The sequence below is a fragment of the Physeter macrocephalus genome, chromosome 12 (genome assembly GCF_002837175.3).
Source record: "Physeter macrocephalus isolate SW-GA chromosome 12, ASM283717v5, whole genome shotgun sequence".
In the NCBI taxonomy this organism is placed as follows: Eukaryota; Metazoa; Chordata; class Mammalia; order Artiodactyla; family Physeteridae; genus Physeter; species Physeter macrocephalus.
This window is the reverse complement of record NC_041225.1, coordinates 34,131,597-34,153,554: the sequence shown is the minus strand read 5'-3', so window position 1 is coordinate 34,153,554 and position 21,958 is coordinate 34,131,597. Positions and strand designations below refer to the sequence as shown.

Sequence of the window (21,958 nt, the reverse complement as noted above, 5' to 3'; positions counted from 1 at the left end):
TCTCACATGTGAACTGTTGACTGTCTCAGTTTTCTCACATGTGAACTGTTGACTGTCTCCTCTATCTGGAATGCTCTTTCTCTACATAGCTGCATGACTAATGCCTTCACCTCCTTAAATATTCCTGCTATGGTCTGAATGTTTGTGTCTCTCCAAAACTCATACATTGAAATCCTAACCCCCAAAGCTGGTGGTATTAGGAGGTAGGGCTTTTGGGAGTTTCTACCCTCGTGTATGGGATTAGTATCTTTATAAAAGAAGCTCCGGAGAGATCCCTAGCCCCTTCTGCCATGTGAGGACGGAACCAGGAAGAAGACCCTCATGAGAATGTGACCACACTGTGCCTTGATCTTGGAGTTCTAGCCTCTAGAACTGTAAGAAACAAATTTCTGTTGCATAAGCCACTGAGTCTGTGGTATTTTGTCATAGCAGCCAGAACAGACTAAGACCACTCTCAGCGAGGGCTACCCTCGCTCCCTGTTTAGAAATGCAGCCTGCCCGTATCAATCATTTTTGACCTCTCTAATCCTCCTCTGCCTTTTTCTTTACTCCTCAGAGCACTTGATTACCTTTTAATGTACTATACATTTGCTTATTTATCATGTCGATGGTTTATCATCTTCCCCAACCCAGTTAGAATGTAGGCTCCATATTTTTCAAATATGGTGACAGCCAGGGACCTCCTTTTTAAAATCACCATTTATTGGGTAGTTAATAACACCCCCTCCCCATTTGCGTTCATCTTTCAAGCTTCTAGATACAGGCCTGTGTCTATGGTCTCTATTCCATTCCACTTGTCCATCTGTTCCAGCACCTCCTAATTTAATTGGTGTAGTTTTATAACGAGCCTCAATCTGGTAAGGGTAGTAACCCACTACTCCCAAACTTATCGATTTTCTTCACAATGGGTTCAGCTATTCCCAGTGCTTTGCTCTTTGTGACAGGAGTTTCCAAGACCACCCTCAGCCTTGATGATTTGCTAGGAGGACTCACAGGACTCAGAATGTTGTACTCAGAGCCACAGGTCATTGCAGCAAAAGGCTGCAGATCAAAATCATCGGACGGAAAAGGGACATGGGGCAAAGTGTAGGAGAAATGAGGTGCAAGCTTCCAGCGGAGTCACATGGGGACACACAGTCCCCCCAGCAACAATGTGTGACATTGCGTGTGTGTGTGTCACGACCTGAGGAGCACACCTGAATCTAGTGCAGGGCTTTTACTGGGGGTCTGTCCGGTAGACACGCAGCAACCCGCATGACTGACCTCGGCTCCTGGGATTTCAGATCCTCTGAGCACCGCCCTCTAGCTCTGAGAGAAAAAGTTGTTCATCATAAATCACGTTCTCAGGATGATTTTATCAGGCCAGAGTAGTACAGCATGACCCATGGCCTCAAGCACACAAAAGCACTCTAATCAGGCAGAATATTCCAAGGACTTAGGGGTATTTCCCAGGAGCTGGCTAACCAGTCCGGAAGAGAAGGCTTTCTCTGGGATGTGCAGGGTTTGAGCAACCTGTGTGAACCTGTGTGAACACAGCTGCTGTGTTAACCCTTTCCTGCCCACTCTTCCTTTTGGATTTTAGGGTTAGCTTATCAAGTTCTACAAAAACAGAAGAAAATAAAACAACCCCCAGCGCCCCCCCCCACAAAACCCCCCAAAACCTTGTTGAAATTCATGTGTTAAACGTACAGATTAATTTGAGGCAAATCCCTTCTTTATGATGGTGATCTTTATAATAAGCATGGTAGAGATCTCCATTTATAAAGGTTTTCTTTTATGTCCTTGCACTTAGTTTTACAATTTGTCTTGATAAAAATCCTGTACATCTTTTGCTGGAGTTTTCTGAGCTCTTTTACGGATTTGTTGCACTTGTTCATGCCTCCCTCTTATCCCCATTTGAGATGGGGATAATGTCCCCATCTCAAACTTTTTTAATGAGTCACGTTGACAAAGTCCCTTTTGTCATAAAAGGTAACATTCAGAGGTTCTGGGGAATAGGAAGCGGGCATCTTGGGGGGCAGCGTTTTTCAGCCTATTTTCCCAGACAACGGCATTGTTTGTAAACAGGTATAGGGTTTTTTTTTTTTTTTTTTTTTTTTTTTTTTTTTCTGCCACGCCAGGCAGCACGTGGGATTTTAATTCCCCAACCAGGGACCGAGCGCGCCCTGGCAGTGGAAGCACAGAGTCTTAACCACTGGACCGCCAGGGGAGTCCCGGTATAGTTTTTTGGTTCTCTCCTTATTTTCAATTCTTACACCTTAGTTGTTTTTCTTTTCTTATTTTTGCCTGTTGGATTATCTAGGACCTCTGACACACTGTTGGAGGAGGCAACGACGGCAGGCAGTGCCCCTTCTGTGGTAGCGGTGCCTCGGATACTCCCCCGTCATACTTGTCTTTGCTGTGAGGGTTTGCCAGAAAGTCTGTCGGGTTATGAAGACTTTTATGTCTCCACCTATTTGGGTCCAACAGCTGCTTCATCACGCATGTTTGCCGGTAAGCTCCGTCATGACTGCCTCTCAGATGCCTCGTGGCTATGGACACGCAGAGTAACCTGGCTCCTAAGCAGAAGACTGTCGTCCGCCTTATTGACTCACTGAGTTTGGGTTGTTAGCTATGGCAGGAAACCCTGAGACACGAATCTTCTCCCGAACGACCCCAATCCCGTCTTCCAAACACGCCGGGGTGGGCTTTAGCGCTGCCTGTGCAGACTCCTTGCTACCAAGCTTTGGTGCACCCTCGCCTGGTCCCCTATCCCCTCATGCAGCTTCCATCTGCCCTCCTCCAGACAGACGGACATGCACCCCCATCATCCTTCCCGAAGCTACACTGCCTCAAACCATCCTGTAGTCAACCAACTCTCCCCCGCTCTCTCTCTCTCCCCTCCAGCTTCGCCCTTTGTAATTTTGAGCGTTCGTGTTACAGATAAAGGGTATAAAGTGGGATGCTACAATATCCTTCATCCCCAAGTGTGGTTGGGTTCATGTGCTATTCGGGGAGCCCCGGGTACTTCAGTGATGAACAGAGCGGAGTAGTTAAAGCGACTGACGGAGCAGTAGAGGTGGTGTTTCAGCCTCCGGTCAGGTGGCCGAGGAGAAAGGAAGGAGTAATTATAAGATGGTTGGGTAATGCTTCTGGCAGAGAGGAAGGCTCCGCAGGCTGTAAGCAAGTCAGCAGGGACAGGGGTCAGCAAAGGGCACAGGGTGATTTGGAGGTAGCTCATTAACATGGAAATGAAGGAAGGGGTGAGACACTGAACGCGAACAGGAGGAGGCAGCTGGTCAAGTGCCGCCACGGGACAAGGTTGCAGCAACGAGAGAGTCCTTTGCTCCGATATCGAGGAAGAAGGACGAGGTGAGTCCCTGCTCTCCAGCTCCTCGTGTGGACTAATGACATTTTCTTCCTCACAATTCTGCTGGTGGAGGAGGGAAAATGAATGTCAGTTCAATGCGGATTCTGTCTCAAATTAGCCTTTGACTCATGGAACCTGTGAGAATTAGTTGTTTTCTTCCCCAAAGTTTCAAGCTAAGCTGACACTCCCTTGAGGAGCAACCAGGACCCTGTCTTCTGTCCCTGTCCCAGCCGACTTCTCCTCCTAGCTGGCTGAGTCAGAAAGAGATGGGAGGCGGCGGGGATGGCTTTGCCCCTGCCCGCCCGTGACCACCCTCGGTGTGCAGCTTCTCTGGAGCGGGCTGGACTGAAGCGTGGAGTAGGGCGAAGGGGGAATTCGCTCTCTTTCAGCAGCGTATCGTCTAGCTTGCCGAGGAAATAGCCTCCATTTGTGGGCCCCGAGACATCTGTACTGGAATCGCCCGGGGTGTGTTCTTGAAAGCTCTTTTCTAAGCCCCATCCGACACCTTCTGAACCAAACCTTCCCGTTAGAGCTTTGGAATCTGTATTTTCTAGCAAGCTTGGAAGCAATGCTTTTGCAGACTTCAAGTTTGAAGACCACTGCTCCGGGGCGTACCTCTCACTGGATTTTCTCTCTCGGTTGTTTCCTTCTCCTCACTCGGATCTGGCCCAGATTCACTGAGCAGCTTTGCAACATCACAGGGCAGGGCTCACAGAGTCAGATCTTTGCCCTGGACGGTCTGGCATCCGCACTCTCTCTTCTACCGCTGTGGAGGCCTTGCTTCTCATTCCCATCCTTGCTTGGAGAAGAAAGTGACCAGCACTTCCTGATTGCTTGGGGAGGTGGGGTAGGGGTCTGGGGACATGGTCACCCCATGAACCGGACCTCAGACCTACCTAGGGCCTTGACGTGAGGTAATCGTGGAAACGGAGCTCCTGGGAGAAGTATGAGCAGGCCAGTCTGCAGGGGCCGTATCTGTGCTCCTCTGCAGCTCAGACTTACACGCCGAGGACCTCCCTCCCTCTGCCTGCAAACCCTCTGCCCCCACTGGACTGGCTGCTCTTTGAGGACAGAGGGGTGTTTGCTGGTGTATTAGTTAAGCTGCTCCAGAAAAACAGAACCAATAGGATTATTATCCACAGATAGGGCTATAGATATATAGATACATCTATCTATTTATGTATCCATGTGTGTATCTATCATCTATCTTTATCTACCTATGCACATATTCATGCCATGTATGTATTGTGTATGTATGTATGTATGTATATTGAGGCTTTAAAGAACTGGTTCATGCAGTTGTGAGGGCTGTCAAGTCTCAAATCTGTAGGGCACACAGCAGGTTGGAGATTCAGGTAAAAGTCTTGAGTTTGGAGGCTGAAAACCAGGCAGAATTTTTACGTTGTAGTCTGGAGGTGGAATTCCTTCTTCTTTGAGAAACCTCAGTCTTTGCCTTTAAAGGTCTTTCACTGATAAGATGAGGCCATCCCCATGATGAAGCGTGAGCTGCCTTACTCAAAGCTCACTGATTTAAATGTTAATCGCATCTAAACATACTTCCACTGCAACATCGAGACTGGTGTTTGACCAAACCCGGCACCGTAATCTAGCCAAGTTGACACATAAAATTAACCATCACGACCGGCTTGCTTTTAATCATTTCTTTTTTTTTTTTTTAATCCCCAGTGCCTTCCAATCCCAGGATAGAACAAAAATGGCTAGATATACAGAAAAGGGTTAAAAATGAAATCTAAGCATGAAATCAATCCGCTGCCCACACTCTGGTCAGAGTAGGTCAAAAGAACCAGTGAAGGCTGGCTGTCGTGTCTCCACAGGGGCCTGTTGGTTGGAATGCGGCGTCCGCAGGAAGCCGGAGAGCACCGCGCCCTTTCTGCTGCAGAGCAGCCCACAGTATTCTCTCCTTTAGCGGCAGCAACACCGATGAGTACAGCCCTCCCAGGTGAGAAGCGCAAGCCAGTTCGGCTGGCCGTTTGGAGGATCTGAAACTCTTCGCCCTGGTATCTGTTTGCACTTAGTGTTGTGAGAGATTAGCGCTTCTGTTTTCCGAAAGCGGAGTGTAGTTCTGTGAATATAATCAAGGTACATACTTTCGTGTGTGTGTGTGCTGCACAAAATTGCGCTTAGCAATTTGCCACCTCTTCTGATTAAATTCTTTATCTCTTGGCAGGAAGGCGATGGCTAGAAGCAGGTCTTATGATTGCAGGCAAGAACCCTGTGTTTTTTCTACTCTGAAATCATGTCTTATTGTCTGAGCCGCAGGTTTAGATGCAAAATAAATCTGACTTTCTAAAAAGCCTTATTTTTTTTTTTCCTGCTATACGATAGCTGTGTATTTAGGGCAAAGCTGTTGGAGGCTTTTACAAAAACACAAATGTGTGGTTTCATGCCATTGCAGATAGGAAACATGTGCTACTGCTGCTCCGAAGCCTCTGGGGCTATTTGTGAGACCATGAGCTCCTCATTTATCATTAATCCCTTTTCTGTTGGTGGACATTTCTTTGGACCTTTCTTTTCCTCCCTAAGGTAGTAGAGTGAGCAAAAGAAGGCAAATCAGAATTCATATTTCCTATTAAGTGCTATCAAGCATTTCACGATTACTATCTCCTTCGATCCTCACAACTGTGACATGGTGCCTGGTGTGTACTGATGTCCCCATTTTACAGATGAGAAAACTGAGGATTGGGGAAGATAAATAACTTGCCTAAGGAGTCACTTATATGATCTTATACGTCTCAGAGGCCAATGCTGCGTTCGAGTTTCATTAAGAAAAAAATCGCACAACCCAAGAAAAAGGTTTTGTCTTGGTTGACCACGCTGGACCATTGGTAAGGGTCTCAGTTAGCTATAGCCTAATTTTGTGATGACCCCTGTCTTCCTGCTCAGGTATTGGGGTCCTCCTTGCTTGCATCATTCCATGGTTGCTGGGTGGGTGGTATTAGGACGAAGAATGGTCTGTCTTCTCTGGCTCACTCGAGCTCCTGACGTTACTCACTGAATGAAATGTGAAACCAGATCACGAGAATGTATTTAGTTTGGTGTGCAAGGAAAAAGCCTAACAGTTTTGCTCAAATCAGATCTTCAGCTAATGGCCACCCTCGCTAAGAGGCCATTCCCCTGCAGAAACGAGCTTTACAAACATGATGCACATGACTAAAAATTTGGAAAGTATAAATAAAAAATAACATTGCCCATAATTGCATCATTCAAACTATTGTCACCATCTTAAGGTTATGGCCAGTAGTGCTGTAACTGGCTGCGACCAGCTTGGGAAAGCCAACTGGGTGCTTTTATTCCCCATTTCATGTTCAAAGACATAGTGACATCACATTGGCAGCTTTAACTAGGTCATGGTGGGAATATTTACATCACAGTAATCGGCCCGTACTACAAACCAAGGCTTTTAAATTTTTTGCTTGTTAAACATTTGTCAGTACTCACTTGGCTATTGTCTTTCAGTCTTTTTTTTTTTTTAATATATATTTTAAACATAGTGTCATTTATTATTTTTTTTTCATTTAACATAACACAAGCATTTCCTCCTGGTATTAAAAAAAACTTATAAGCATCATTTTTTAAAATAGAAGCAAAATTCTTTACTGAATAGATGTACTATAAATTATTTAATGGTTCAAATTCTTGGGCAGATATATTGCTTTCAATGATTAAAAGTTGTGCTTTAGTGAGCATATTTATGTATTACGTATCAGGTGCCAGAAATAGACTTACTGGGTAAACTGACATCAAATTCCTTGGCTCCTGGTGAGTGGTGCGTAGTGCAAATAGCTTAGCCGTCTGAGTTTCAGTTTTCTCTCTCGTCCTCTCTTCGCCGTTAGCTCCTGAGTTCCCTAAAATCGGTGACTTGTATTTTACTTTGTATCCTTAGTACCCAGTGCAGTGCTTGGCTTATGGAAAATGCTCAATAGTTATTAACCAAAATAATGCCTCATTTATGCCTAAAAGAGGTGTACTAATTTTCAATAGTGCCTGCAATTTCCCCCAAACCCTGGAGGGCACTGAGACGATCAGTAAAGTTGACAAAAAAGGCAGCTTATGTTAGGGGGTGAAAAATGTTATCTTGATATTGTGCTAGTTTGTAAAACAGAAGTGCTGGAAGTAAAAGACGATAAAACAGCCCCAGGTGCCCTCTCGAATGCTTGGAGGAGGCTGGAGGTCTTGGAACACTGAAGGATGTGAACTGGGACCCACCCCAGCTTCTTCGGGATGTTTTGATTTTTTTTTGTTTTTTGCGGTACTCGGGCCTCTCACCGCTGTGGCCTCTCCCGTTGCGGAGCACAGGCTCCGGACGCGCAGGCTCAGCGGCCATGGCTCACGGGCCCAGCCGCTCCGCGGCATGTGGGATCGGGCCTCTCACCGCTGTGGCCTCTCCCGTTGCGGAGCATAGGCTCCGGACGCGCAGGCTCAGCGGCCGTGGCTCACGGGCCCAGCCGCTCCGCGGCACGTGGGATCCTCCCGGACCCGGGCACGAACCCGCGTCCCCTGCATCGGCAGGCGGACCCTCAACCACTGTGCCACCAGGGAAGCCCCTTCGGGATGTTTTTCATGAACACTTCAGGATTTGTTGATCCCTGTTCCTCTGACCTTCAAAAGCATCCTTCCTGACCAGCTCCTGTGTCTCTAAAGCTGTCTTCCCCACCCAAGTGACATGGGCCCAATGGCCAGGGGAGACACATCTCAGACACTTCAGGGCCATAGCTTAGCAGCACCCTCTCAGCTCTCATCTACCCTTGTTCGCAGTCCATTAGATTCCCTCTCCAACTTGACAAGGTCTCCTCCACTAATCTTTGAGATTTTCTCTGTGGAAGCCTCCTTGCTCTCTCTCGCCATAGAGAGAACCCAACAGATGACAGTCTGACTCCCAGCTTTGCTGTTTACTAGTAGTTTGCCCTCTGTCAAGGGATTTCACTCTTGGGTCTCAGTTTTATGATCTGTAAAAATAGTTTCAGGGTTATGAGAAAGTCCAGTGAACTCTCTGCATGGACGAGGCAGTCAACGAAAGTTTTCACTGTTATTTTTGTCTAAGGAATTGGGGTCATACTCACCAAATTTAGTGTAACTACAGACAATGCACGTATCAGTACATTTAACCAAGAGAATCACTGGCTGCATTAACTTGGGGCAAGGTTTTAAACCTGTTTCTAGGGCTGAAAAAGGAGCTTCTTATGATGACGAAATCAAATAATACCTGTGAAGCATCCAGCACCACGCATGACTTAGAGTAACATTTCCAGAGCAGTGCTTAATGGAGATTCTTAATGCACTAGCATCTCAAGTCAATAATAGAACCTACCAGAGCTTGTTAAAGGAGCAGATCAGGAGCCATTTGAATGGAGACGAGTACCTTGTTGAGATGCTGAAGTGTCTGGAGCGGTCTAGCAGCACTCTTTTCAGAATGGAGCTTGAACCATGCTTATTTTTATTGGGGGGCACAGGAGAGGCTGGGGTGCTGCCAGAGAAACACTCCGAAAGTGGCAACCCCCCAAGGGGTGGAGTTCCTCGAAATTTCAGAAGTCCTCGCTTCTAGGTAAACTAATGAATTGCCAAGTCTGTGTGTCCCAAGAGTAAAATCTGTCCGCCTTCGGGCTTCTCTTCTAAATCTCTTTACGGTCTGGCCGACTCCTGCTTTTGAAAAGGAGAGAAACATTTGCAGCCCAAGCCACCGCTGTGTTGAAACGTGCCTGTTAAAACGTTCCGGTCCCACCAACAGTGCAAGAGGGTTCCCTTTTCTCCACACCCTCTCCAGCATTTCTTGTCTGTAGATTTTTTGATGATGGCCATTCTGACCGGTGTGAGGTGATACCTCACTGTCGTTTTGATTTGCATTTCTCTAATGATTAGTGATGTCGAGCATCCTTTCATGTGTTGGTTGGCCATCTGTGTATCTTCTTTGGAGAAATGTCTATTGAGGTCTTCTGCCCATTTTTGGATTGGGTTGTTTGTTTTTTTGATATTGAGCTGCATGAGCTGCTTGTATATTTTGGAGATTAATCCTTTGTCAGTTGCTTCGTTTGCAAATACTTTCTCCCATTCTGAGGGTTGTCTTTTCGTCTTGTTTATGGTTTCCTTTGCTGTGCAAAAGCTTTTAAGTTTCATTAGGTCCCATTTGTTTATTTTTGTTTTTATTTCCATTTCTCTAGGAGGTGGGTCAAAAAGGATCTTGCTGTGATTTATGTCACAGAGTGTTCTGCTTATGTTTTCCTCTAAGAGTTTTATAGTGTCTGGCCTTACGTTTAGGTCTTTTATGGAATCTAAAAAAAAAGATTCTGAAGAACCTAGGGGCAGGACAGGAATAAAGACGCAGACGTAGAGAATGGACTTGAGGACACAGGGAGGGGGAAGGGTAAGCTGGGACGAAGTGAGAGAGTGGCATGGACATATGTACACTACCAAATGGAAAATAGATAGCTAGTGGGAAGCAGCCGCATAGCACAGGGAGATCAGCCCCGTGCTCTGTGACCACCTAGAGGGGTGGGATAGGGAGGGTGGGAGGGAGGGAGACGGAAGAGGGAGGAGATATGGGAACATATGTATACGTATAGCTGGTTCACTTTGTTATACAGCAGAAACTAACACACCACTGTAAAGCAATTATACTCCAATAAAGATGTTAAAAAAAATAAAAGAAGACATTCGGGTCTCCTGTGCGGGGGTGAGGGTGGCCCTGTGTCGCTGGCCGGGCGGATGTCCTCCTTCGGTCAGGGGCAGTGGCATCCTCATCCTGGGTGGGGTTCCTGCCGAAATAACCCATAACATAACTGAGCCCCTCCCCCCGCGATGCTAGGCTGCACAATTTACCTCCACGTCTGGTTAAGCATATTCTCATCACATGCACAACAGGATTTGCAAGTGGAGGGCATAAGTCACTGGGGGAGGACACGGTTCTTTCCCCTCTCAGTGTGTGAAATACCCGCAGCCGTTCCTGGGGCTGGTTGCAAAGCAGGAGAGGGTACGTGCGAGGCCCCTGGGCCCAGCTGGGAGGCGCCCAGTAAAGGAGAGTGTCTGAAGTCGGGCCCGGCGCGCAGGAATCCCCCGGGCGGCCTGGGTCCCCTGCTGGGCACGGGTGTAGCCCAGATGGCCTCTCCCCAGACTCACCGTGACGGTGAACAAAAGTACGCCACAGGCATCCGGCGTCGGCCTTGCTGCAACGTGAGCAGAGGCTGTTGTGCGGTGATGTTTCCTCTCGTTTCCTGCTCTGAGGTGGGAGGGGGTGGGGGACCAGCGGCTGCTGAAGGGACGGTCAGGATCCCTTCCCACCTCCGTGCCCTTCCCCGGAGCCTGGCAGGTGGTGGGGAAACTCTTCCATGCTGTGACCTCCTCCAGGGCGGACACCAGGCTTCATCTCTATTTCCCAGCGCGGGGCACGTGACAGGCCCTTCGGGGTGGGGGGCACGCCTGCCCACGTGGGCCGCGGCAGTGCTTCCTCCCGGGTACCGAGTGGGGATGGAGCAAGAACCCGCTGTCTGGCTCGGCCGGCAGGGCCTGACCTAGTGGGCTCTGCCTATGAGGGTGGGACCTGGGCTGCCAATCACTCCTCCTCTTTTTTTCTTTTGCGGTACGCGGGCCTCTCCCTGCCGTGGCCTCGGGCTCCGGACGCGCAGGCCCGGCGGCCGCGGCTCACGGGCCCAGCCGCTCCGCGGCACGTGGGATCCTCCCGGACCGGGGCGCGAACCCGCGTCCCCCGCATCGGCAGGCGGACCCCCAACCCCTGCGCCACCAGGGAAGCCCCCCTCCTCCTCTTAAACCAGATCTCCTTGGCGCAGATGGGAAGAATCACGTGTACAGACTTTCAGGGCTGTAATAAAGACTAAAGGAGATAATCTTTGTTAGGTGCCCTGTCCAGCACCTGGCGCGGAAATAGGCTTTCAGTCAAAGTGTGCTTCTTCCCTCCCTCTCCCTTCTAACGTTTCTAGGTTTTTCAAAGCCTCTGAGAATTTTTGCACTGGGGAGGAGTCACCACAGCACTGGGCTTTGAGACAGAGTATCTGGGTTTTTATGCAGGGTTTGCCTCTTCCCAGCCCCCTCCCGGCCTTGAGAGAACTCCGGACGCGCAGGCCCGGCGGCCGCGGCTCACGGGCCCAGCCGCTCCGCGGCACGTGGGATCCTCCCGGACCGGGGCGCGAACCCGCGTCCCCCGCATCGGCAGGCGGACCCTCAACCCCTGCGCCACCAGGGAAGCCCCCCTCCTCCTCTTAAACCAGATCTCCTTGGCGCAGATGGGAAGAATCACGTGTACAGACTTTCAGGGCTGTAATAAAGACTAAAGGAGATAATCTTTGTTAGGTGCCCTGTCCAGCACCTGGCGCGGAAATAGGCTTTCAGTCAAAGTGTGCTTCTTCCCTCCCTCTCCCTTCTAACGTTTCTAGGTTTTTCAAAGCCTCTGAGAATTTTTGCACTGGGGAGGAGTCACCACAGCACTGGGCTTTGAGACAGAGTATCTGGGTTTTTATGCAGGGTTTGCCTCTTCCCAGCCCCCTCCCGGCCTTGAGAGAAGCACTCCCGAGAGGCGGCACCGAGTTCTCCTCCAGGGCTTAGTCCCTGGCATCACATTGCCTGTATTTTCAATCTGTCTCGCCACGGATGAGCCGGGCAAATTGCTTAACCTCTCTCTGTCTCAGTCGCTATCTGTAAAAGGAGGATCACAGTGGTTCCTGCCTCCTCGGGTTGTGATGGGGATTAGGAGAGATTAACACTTGTCAAATGCTTAGTGAGTGCTTTATAAGGTTTAGCTGTTACTTACTCATCTGCCAAATAAAATGGGAATGATACTACCTACCGTGGTCATGTGGATGGATATAAGCAGGTAGAATAGAGTGTGAAGACACCTTTGAAACCTGTCGAGTACCACACACATGTGAGTCTTGTTATGTCACCCCCTGAACCTTCCCAGTGGCCCTTCTCTCACCATCTTCTCCTCCAGGGAAATGACCGTCACCGCCTTGTGCCCCCACTAACTTCTCTTATAGCATCCGTAACTCTTATTGGCCTTTTGTTTACCTGTCTCACTCCCTCACTAGACTGTACCCTCCTTATGCTAAGAGAATGCCTCCAATTTGATCCTCTTCCTCCAGTGCCCAGCTGGGGCTGTGCAATAAGTGGTTGTGGAAGGGATGCAGAACTTTCTTCAAAGGAACCAGGAGTTGACTAGGAAGCCCTTGCCCACAGCTCTGGACCTTTATGACTCACTGATGCTTCTCTCTCTTCTGGTAAGCAAAGAAAATCTGCTTATCTCTAACACCTGTGTGGATATGTTTGTACTAATATAGTAACAGATCTGAACACAGCTAGTCAGTTTGGCAGTTAGGTGCTCAGCTGCAAAAAAAAAAAAAAAGGGCCCAGGGAAACATTAAGCCTACAGATCTTCCTGTAAATTAACCCCCATTTGTAAGTCTTTTTACTGTTGCTTAGAAAATAAAAATCTCTTTTAATTACACCATGCCAGTATGTATACTTTAGCAGATTATTCTTCCAGGAGTTTTTGTACATATGTACATATTTATTTGCAAAGTGGGATCATACTATAGGTATTGCTTTGCGATATGCTTTTATAATACTTAATGTACAAGGTAACAGTTTTCCAAATCATTACATTTTGGGGGGATGCTTTTTCACTAGTTGTATAGTGTTTCATCAAGTATGCATACCGTAAATTGTTTAAACAGCATGTTATTGTTGGACAGAGTGCCTAGATGGAATTTCAGTCTATTTGGAGGTGATATCTTAAGCAAACAGCCACATAAATAAATGCAAAATTACATCCGAAGTGACTGCTATGAAGGAGTGGTACATGGTGTCATCAGAGGGTGTGGCAGGGAGATTTTATTTGGTCAGAGAGAAAATCGTGAGTGAGCCGTGAGCTGAGAGCATGTGGGAATCAAACAGATACAACGAATATCCAGGAATAGTACAGGGAAAAGGGAAGAGGGCCAAGAAAAGACCTTGGGGAATGTCAAGAGTTAAACTTGGTATTAAAAGAGGTGTCCATGATGGAGACAAAGAAGGAAAGATGGATAAAAGAGACAGGAAGAGACTCAGGGGAGAGAGGCACTTCAGAAGCCAAAGGAGAAGAGTGCAGTGTTAAATGCTTCAGGGAGATGAAGTAAGACACAGGTGATGAAAATGTCCATTGGTGTAGAAAGTTCCATGTGACTAGTGACCTCCAAGGAAGTAGCTTCACTGGAAAGGTTGGCTCAGAAGCCAGATTAATTGGAAGTGAATGGAGGGGTGGCTGGAGAAGAGGAAATATCCAGAGTGGACTATATTTTTTGGCACATGGCTGTGCAAGTGATGAGGAAGCAGGTGGCTGCTACCCCAGAACGTGGGGTGAGGTGTGGTTCTAGCTTCACCTCTTCTGAGAGCTTTGCTGTCTCATACCCACTGGGAAATCACCCAGACTTACTGTGCCTGTGGTTCCCTGCACTCACTCCCCGCGGGGCCCTGGCCCAACCAGAGGGTGACATTTGTTTGCTTGTCTGTCTCTGTTTACTTTTGGTAAGAAATCTAAGGGTGAGATATGAGTGTTAGGTTGCCAATATAGTGCCTTTCAATAAGTACTGAATATTTGTTGAATGAGTTTTTTAAAATCCAACTTGGAACAGACATGGGCTTTAAAAGGTCAGCAGAGTAGAGGATAAATATTCAGAAGAGAGAAGTGACAATATCGTGATGCAGATAAAGGGTGTATCTGCGAGTAGACACAAGTAGAGGGGTGACGCTCCTTCCTCTGAATCAGGAGAAAAGGCAGAGGTATGGAAGGAAACACATAGATACAGTTTCAAAGGCAGGGCAGGAATCTGAGGGAGTTCACTTCTGGTGGTCTCAATGTTTTCAATGAAATATTTGAAAATGTTATCTGCCGTGACAGGGTAGCGGGGAAAGGGTATCTGCTGTGATAGGGTAGCAGTGATGGTGGAAAGAGCTGGAAGAGGACAGAGAAGGTTTGTAACAACCAACAGAGGAATGAAATAGGGGTTTGGTGGGGTATATACTGGTGAAGGAAGCTCACATTTTCCTGACTTTGAGCCCAGTGATCTGGACACACTTCACTGTTATTGTAAATTGATGTCTTAAGTCAGGTTTTCCAAAGAAAACTCTGTTTGGGGGGATGTTTATACATGGAAACAACAACACAGGGTTTCATGAGCAGATCTTTTTGGGAAACACTGTTAAACATAATGAAATGATTTTATTGGCTGTGGGGTCTTTAGAGCCTTTAACATGTTAACGTGCATCCTGACCCCTAGGGATGAACCTCAGGAAAGACACGTGATGCGCCACTTCTCCCTGTCTCTCTCTCACTCTCTCTTTTTTTTTTTTCCTTTTTAGACCATAGCACTATTTTTCTAAGACATTTTGAGGAACATTCTTAGGAAAACACTTCGGGAAGTTCTGTCTCAGAGCGTTAGGCTATTTGGGTTTGAACAGAGAATCTGGAAACCAACAGTTTCCAAGGCCAGAATGAAGGGTTTCTAACGGTGGGAGTCCTGGCATCCGCTCGGGATGGTAACAGTGGTATTTGAGACAGGAAAGCATTCAGAGCAGATGCTTTGGCAGCCACCTACTGGGCAGAACAGATCTGAGAACCTACTTTTCTGTTTCTTTTGTCAGCCCGGGTGGGAAAGAGGCCATGGTAGAGAAGAGGAAAAAAAAGTGTCCATTTACCCCATTTGTCTGTTCCTCCTTTCGGAGTAGCTGGGTGAGTGGGTGTTGAGGGAGTCATCCACTGACCAGGAGCCCAAGACCCTGGTTTTGTGGGTGGCAGAAGCCCTCTGAGCGTTTCCTAGGCCTTGTCCATCTTTTAAGCTGTTCACATAACCCTGAGTGATCCAAGCCATGGGGGGAGATTTCCAAAGGTTGCATGGAAGCTGAGAAGAATTGCACAAAAGGTGCCAAGCACAGAATTGAACCCTCAAGAGAAAACTAACATTGTGATTAAGGCATGGAGCCCAGTCCAGCCTGCTCGTCTGCGTCCGGAGCTTCGGCTGACGTCAGAGGAGCGCACGTATGTGAGGCTGGGGTCCCCCTTGCCCAGGCTGCTTCCTCTCTGGCTGTTTCCAAGCTGCCAGTGGTGCCGGAGTGGCTGTGATCTGGACCTTCTCTTGTCCTGAGTTCTGCACACATCTCCTTTGGCCCCCAGCGCCTTGCGTGCTGCTTTCATTCGGACCAGCTTTTTGAGGATCTCGGGGACAATCCCTGTGGTCCTGTGCGAGATGAGGGTGGCCCAGGAAGGCCTTGGTGGCCGAGAGTAAGAAAAAGGAAAAGGAAGCAAATTTGTGGAGGAACGGTTCTCAAAGTATTGCTGTTTTGTCAGGATCTTCTCAGAAAAGAAACGTGACAAAATTGAAAGAGGAAAGTGGTGTATCTTCTATGATGAATTCTTGACTAAACTCCAGAAAATATCATTCTCATCGCTGATTCCATATATATTTTTGCAGGGCCCATTATGGAGACCCTGCATCTCGGTGAATCTCAGAGTTGAGAGCGGGTCCAGGCGTTACTGTGGCGGCTCCAGGGGCTCCTCCTCAGCCTGTGGGCCGTCCCCTGAGTTCTAGACTCTTCCCCAAGCTCACCTCTCAGCTCTGCAGGTCCACTTGCTCCCCCCGTTAGCAGTTCACCACTTTTCACTTAATTGACAGCTCTGTGTCTGGAATTTTCCCTGCTCCATTTCCTGGCGTGGCCTCTCACTTCTGTATGAACCCCGACTGATACGGGGCATTGCAGACTTTGAATTTTTATCTTTCGTATACTCTTCTCATACTTATTTCTGGAGTTTTTTTTTTTTTTTTTTTGCTTTATATCCAAAGATACTTTGTTTTACGCTCGTTAGTGAATCATCTTTCTTTTGGTTAGTGTTAGCATGAAATATTTTTTTCTTTCTTTTTACTCTCAACCTCTCTGTACCCTTGTTTTTACGGTGTGTAGCATACAGTTGGGTTTTGTTCATTCTTGCCCCTGGGATGTTGCCTTTCTGGGGACTTGTTGTCAAAATCTCGGCTTCTCTGTGCACTGAGGCCGACCAGAAAAACGGAGACAGAGATTCTGGAGGAAGAGAGAGATGGCCTTACTCCTCCGCCAGGCAGAAGGGAAGACACAGCAGGCGTGCCCCTCACACACGGGGAATCAGAGCTTTTATATGTGGGGCTTGCAGTCCCGGGTATATGACAAGGATCAAAGTAGTGAGGGTCTTGCATTCTCCTTCTTCAGGAAGCCCTGGTGTTTCCAGGCCTTTTCTCCTCGGGACCGTCGAAATCTCTGCAGCTTTTCTCATCCCTAGCTTTCTGATCAAGAACAAAAACGTGCCAGAAGTTGGAGTCACCTCTTTTGGTTTCCCTTCTTTTCAGGCTTTTAGCCCCTGAGATTCTTGCTCCTTTAGTCATCTTCCAATACCTTCAAATATATAAAAAGTTTTTTTTGTCTATAGCTTTTCTAGTCATCTTGGAAAGGGGATTGTTTTGAAACAAGCTAATCTACGGCTGGAAGTGGAACTCTGGAAATATTCAAGTAGGAAAAAAGAATCAGTCTCTTTAAGAAACTGGTAGACTTAAGCATCCAGCCCAGACACGGACAGGGCAAGAAAGAAACATACACACATAGCTCTTAAAGCCCAACCTAGGCGCAGCAGAGCTCAGGAAGTGAAGAGATGTCATGGCTGTTAAGAGCTGATAAAGGATGGAAGTGAAATTCATGGGGTGGCCAATACTGTGCATAGTCTTGATTGACATGAAGCGGGGACGGGGCAACGGGTCTCATTTCGTGGGAAGGACACCGGGCTAATTGTCTTGCCACCGCTGTGTCAAGGCCTGGAACAACTTATGGAACGCACAAGAGCCAGAAACCCTCTGACGCTAGGACAAATGTGAGAGAATCCCTGCTAACGGAAACCTGATTAGATTTAGTCAATATTTAAATAAACAAAATTTTTTAACTAGATGGCTGCTTGTGTCTAGGTGGTTGTATCTCTTTGCATACTGTTCTATATTATATTTTAAGTTTGTCGTAATTCTCAGTTATTTTATTACAGGGCCCGACACATAGAAAACCTCGAGGGCTGCTCGTAGAAGGGACCCAGTGAGCAATCTCTGCAATTCAGTACTTTAAGCACGAGAAAACTCTACTCCACTGTCTTTCACCCTTTAGGAAGCATCATGTCTCCATGGAAGGTACTGGAAATGTGACATAGCATTTTAGGGGGTTAATCAGCTCTCTGGGAGGGGCCTTGCCCCTGACCACAAACCGTAAGGAGAGATGGAGTCGGGGGACCTGGGTTAGGACCCCGCTTGGCCACTAGCCAGCCGTGAGACTTGGAAGGGTGGTTTAATCTCTCCGTGCCTCAGTTTCCCTACCTCACTGCCAACCTTACAGGTCCACTGTGAGGACGAGAGCCGATGTTTTTCAAGTGCTCTTCACAGTGAAAACTCTTAATAAACGTTAATTCTCCACATTTGCCCCTTTCCCTTGGAGAACGTAAATCAGCAAAATCTGGCTGGAGTTCAGGAGGGCGCTGTTTTCCCACTGATGAAGGCAGGACTGACTCAGTCACGTGTAAAAAGTCACTGAAAGGAGTCAGTCCCAAATTCAGGTGCCGCACCATCACCCGACCCAGCAGAGTAAGCAAAGAACGAAGGATGGACACAGAGACCCCTCTGTCCTGCGGCCTGATTGGGAACAGGGCTGACCTTAGGAACAAACAGGACGGGACCCCTTTCAGGTGGGTTCTTCTCAAACTCCTTCTGGCACCTCGGCTGCCCCTAAGCATCTTAAAGCGGGCGTCTAAGACGTGGTACAGGGATGGGGGAGAAGGAGGAAGCAGTGATTCCAGAGGAACTTTCTGCCTCGCCCTATTTTTATTTCATTTGGTTATATAATCATACCAAGAGCTAACACTTCCCGCGTTCTTTCTGTGTGTCAGGCAGTGTTGTACATGTATTAGCTGACTTGCCCTTAGTCACAAAGCTTTTTTTTTTTTTTGCGGTACGCGGGCCTCTCACTGCTGTGGCCCCTCCCGTTGCGGAGCACAGGCTCCGGACGCGCAGGCTCAGCGGCCACGGCTCACGGGCCCAGCCGCTCCGCGGCACGTGGGATCTTCCCGGACCGGGGCTCGAACCCGCGTCCCCTGCATCGGCAGGCGGACTCTCAACCACTGCGCCACCAGGGAAGCCCAGTCACGAAGCTTTTAAGTGTCAGAATTAAGATTCATCGCCAGGCAGGCTGGCTCCAGGCTCCTCCTGTGCTCAGTTGCCTCTTTGTGTGCAAATTTGCTTTGTCTTCGCCAGGTTGTTCCACTTGAACTTTAGTGAACATGCACCTGCGGCATTTAGGGTTTTAGGCTCTGTTGCATCCATCCACCAGGGATGGAAACCCAAGAGTTGTCCTTGGTCCCTGCTGGTCACCCCAGGCCTCATATTTAAACAGTCACCAGCCTGTATCAATCTGATCTCTCACGTCTGTCCCTAGTCCCTCCACCCTGAGAACAACGCCTTTCCTTTCTTTTTCACCCTCTGCCTGAGCTGTTGGATTAGCTGGCAGCCTCCCAGGGGGCTTCCTGATTCCAGCGCTCCCAGCTGTGGCTTGTTCTCAGTTTACAGAAAAAAACAGAGAAAATGCCGGTCTCTTCATGTCCAGCCTCTGATGGCCTCCTTTGGCCCTCGGAAGGCACGAGAACCTGAAGAACGTTGGCCCCAGAGTTAGCTGTCTGGGGTCTGAATCTCAGCTTCCCCATGTAACGCATTTGTCGGCCTCTTGACCCTTCAACTTTCCCATGTGAAGACTGAGGATAAACAGAAAACCTGCATCGTGTGTGTCGTGAGTTCAGATCGTGTGTGTAAGGCACTTGGCATCAGGCGGGGTGAGAGCTCAGCAGTTGCTGCCTACTTTTATTATTACCCTATAAAGTGCAAAGCCCTTAACGTGCCTTATAAGCTTCTTTAAATAGGTGATGTTTTCAATCTAGTATCTTGCACGTACCCTATACATTTTCCTTGCTTTAGCAACTCTAAATCTCCTTATTCCAGGATCATCAGTATTTGGACTGTCTCTTTTTTTTTTTTTAATGTATATGTATTTTTAATTGACGTTTAGTTGATTTACAATATCGTGTTAGTTTCAAGTATACAGCACAGTGATTCAGTTATATGTATGATATACATTGTATATATAATATATATTATATATAGAATATATATATATATTCCAGATTCTTTTCTCTTATAGGTTATTACAATTTCTTTTTTTAAAGAATGTTCTTTTTTCCCACTTTGTGCCCCGGCAGTAAACTGTGTTGAAAGAGGCAAGTGTGAGAGAAGAAGGGTCCAGATGTCATGAGGAGTTCTAAGGTGACTAAGAATCTTCTCGGCTGTGCTAGCACTTTTATTTGAAAGTAGCATAAGATTGGGGTACATGGATGCGTGCCCTGTTTTTTCATTCCTTCATCTCTCCCCCTAGCAGAGGGCCTGGAGGTGAGGAAAAGCTCAATATGGGTGTGGCCTGATGGGAAATGGACACAACTAGAAGCAGATAAATTTAATCAGAGACAAAGAAGCTCTTCAGCAGTTCTCGCAAAATAATGATAGCCAACATTTACTGTTTATTTTATGCCAGGCACCGTGCTGAACACTTTAAATGTATTACCTCTCTTAATCTTCAAAACAAACCTGTGAGATATTACTATTATTTTCTCCATTTTCCTCAGGAAGAGACTGAGATGTAGGGAGATGAAGTTACTTGTCAAGATTTGAACCCATGGTACCTGATGCTGAAGTCAATTATTTATTATCTTTGAAATATCAGTCCTTCAAAACTCTTCTGCACAAAGGGGATCAATTAGATGAGTGGTTTTCAAACTTCTTGACCTTGATCTGCAGTAAGAAATACATTTTATGTCATGGCAATGACCCAGGCAATACACACCCTCCCCACACAGATTCACACACATGTACACACACACACACACACACACACACACACACACACACAGATATGCTCACACACATATTTCTATACCCCCATATAAAAATATGAAACTGAAACAAAAGTTTCTCAAAACAATAATTGCTCTTTCGATATGTTTTTATTCAACTTATATTTTATTGTAAAACATATATGCTAATATAAAAAATACAAAAAATGCTAATTTGTAACCTACCAATTTTGTCGGCGGTGACCTTCTCTACGAAAAACCAGTGAATTATAAGATTTTTAGCTCCTTTTCAAGTCATTGGATCCTTTTGTTTCTCTATTTCTTAGAAATTTTGTTGGGTTTATTCTGTTTGTTAATCATTCCAAGAGATACCTTCTAATCATGTGAGATATAAACATTTAGCATTACATGGTCATAATATCTTTGGGTTTTGTGTTTTAGATATTGTTAAAAATGTATTTTGTAAAGTGTTTTTTGTGTTTTGTAGCAGGAGAATATGCTTTTATTTCTCTTATTTACCAGAAGAAATTGTATTACACTGATCATTTCCATATGTAGTTTTAAAGTTGCTTGACTGGGTTAAAGATTTATTCTTTAAGTTGCAAGGGCACTGTATGCAAATAAAAGGAACAATCATAATAGTATTAATTAGAAAAGCAATAAGGCTTTGGTTTCCATGCAAATGAGCATAATTGAAATAGAATTGCATTTTTGCAAATGGATTTTGAAACTTTGGTGGAAAAGCTTGGAAGATAAATATTCTCAAAGCTAAGGCAAATGCGATCTGTATATGTAAATGAGATCAATTAATTTTAGCAGGCAAATGAGAAAATCAATGATTTTCAAAATCTAGTAATTTGGTAACCATTAGTTTCATTAGCCTTTCTGTTTTAAACTTAATTATTCAAATATAGAACCAGATTGAAGTATAATTTATGGAGGACTCATCCTTAAATTAATTACATGCAAGGCTTTCCTCCTCCAACTGGAAGAATTGAGGATGAAATTGTACATGATTAGCGCAGGGTGTGGAATCCTTCAGCGACGGACGATGTGCTCCAGTTCAGCTTGGGAGACAGCGTGGAATAAGAAGAGCGCGGTGGCCTAGACTCACACCAGGGTTTGAATCTCACCCTTGACACTGCCCTACCACGGGCTCTTAGACAGCTTTCTTAGCATCTGAAGAGCCCCAGTTTTTTTCATCTATTAAATTAGGAAATTATACCTACACTGCAGGGCAGTGGTGAGGACTAAGTGGGGAAATGTGTGTGTAAATCTTTAGCACAGCTCCAGGCACAGAGAAGATCTTATTACAAGTAGCATCCTCCCCCTCCCCCTCCCCCTCTCCTTCCTGCCTTCCCTCCCTTATCTTCCTTTTTGCGTTGAGGAAATGCTGTGTTTCTGGAGTTGCTTTTGGAGAAGGGTGTGTGGTCTGGTTGGTATTTCCCTTTTAGTTGGTAGTAATTTAACCTGAGAGTGTTCTGTGGATCTCTTGCCATATCACTTCCATCCAGAACAGCAGATGAAATAGGGAAGAGTTCATGCAGTTGGTTTTCTCTTTTTTTTTTTTTTTTTTTTTTGCGGTACGCGGGCCTCTCACTGTTGTGGCCTCTCCCGTTGCGGAGCACAGGCTCCGGACGCGCAGGCTCAGCGGCCAC

The 21,958-nt window shown here is 46.7% G+C and overlaps 1 long non-coding RNA gene across 3 annotated transcripts in view; it reads left to right on the top strand.

Moving 5' to 3' along the window:
- Positions 1–21,958, top strand: part of LOC114487297 (uncharacterized) — a 57,647-nt gene that overhangs the window by 30,282 nt on the left and 5,407 nt on the right. The window contains exons 2-5 of one of the 3 annotated variants that reach the window (XR_008618839.1): positions 12,403–12,591; positions 17,406–19,229; positions 19,653–19,716; positions 20,073–21,115. This is a non-coding gene — a long non-coding RNA (uncharacterized lncRNA). Of the gene's footprint in view, positions 1–11,457; positions 12,592–17,405; positions 19,230–19,652; positions 19,717–20,072; positions 21,116–21,958 lie in introns of those variants that run through there. The other 2 variants (XR_008618837.1, XR_008618838.1) reach the window with 2 other exon arrangements.